Raw genomic sequence first — 1231 nt, 5'->3', positions numbered from 1 at the left:
TACAAGCCCCTGTGTCTGCCTAAGCAGGCGCTTTAATCCGCTGAGCTATTTGTCTGGCCCTCCATGCACAGGATTTGTTCCAGTGTCCCAGTCCAAACGCATAGGTTATTTTCCTTCCAAACCTTAGCCTCCTATTCTGCCCTCCGTTTTAAGAAATGGCAATACTGACTCCTTAACACACCACAAACTAAAGAGTATTTCTTTCAATAATGATTTCCTTTGTCAAATCTTATTTACATTAAAAAATATTTGCTTTTCTGGTGTACATTGTGGTGATTTTGATAAAGAGAAGTCAGTATCGCCACAGCCAGGACACATCACTACCCCAGTACAGTGTTCTCCCGCTACCTCTTGGAGCTAAACTTACTGTCCCCACCCGCTAGGTAACACTTGACCTCATAGTCAAGTGACCATATATACCTGTGCCATTTTTTCATTTCTAGTACATGGTAAGAATGAAAAGATAGAGTTTATGGCCTTTCCAGAGGGACTGCTTTCCCTGGAATGATGCATTTGCGATGCAATCATAATGTGAATATCGATTGTTTGTCTTTTTTTCTGATTACGATTACTTTATTTATTTATTTATTTATTTATTTTTTGGTACAGGGCCCCACTCTCACTACACAGCACGGACTCATAGCGATCCTCTGGTTTCAGCCTACCCAGCGCTGGGAGTACAGGTATGCACCACCACGCCCGGTTTCAGTGGCCGGCAAGGTTCCCCTGGATTTCCAGGACTCACATGGCACGTGGTACTGGGAATCGAACCCAGGTCCTTGCAGTTGCTGGGCAGGTGCTTAGACAGCTGAGCTATCTCCCCAGTGCTCTTTCCCTATTTTTGAATATTTGTCATTATACTAGATGTATCAGTGCTTCTCATGTCTGGTTTTGTTTTGTTTTCCTTTTGGTGCGGAGAGTTGAATTCAGGAAATACTATGCACATGCTGCATCACTGAGCTACACCTAGCCCTTCCATTTTGACTTTAAAGTTGCATCTCGGCCTGATCGGCTCCTCGTGGTTCCGGGCTGTGGGGTCCCCCACCGGGATGGTCCGCCCCACCCGGGGGGTACTGGTGGAAGGACAATTGGTCCCGCCTTGGGGGACGATTGATCCTGTGCTTTCATTCCGCCCTGGGCCGCGATTGGTCCTGTGCCTTGGTCCCACCCTGGGCCGTGATTGGTCCCTTGTCTTGGTCTTGCCTCAGGGCACATTGGTCCTGCACCTTGG

The sequence above is a fragment of the Octodon degus genome, unplaced genomic scaffold (assembly GCF_000260255.1).
Source record: "Octodon degus isolate 3935 unplaced genomic scaffold, OctDeg1.0 scaffold00181, whole genome shotgun sequence".
Classification (NCBI taxonomy): domain Eukaryota; kingdom Metazoa; phylum Chordata; class Mammalia; order Rodentia; family Octodontidae; genus Octodon; species Octodon degus.
This window is presented reverse-complemented; position numbering follows the sequence as displayed.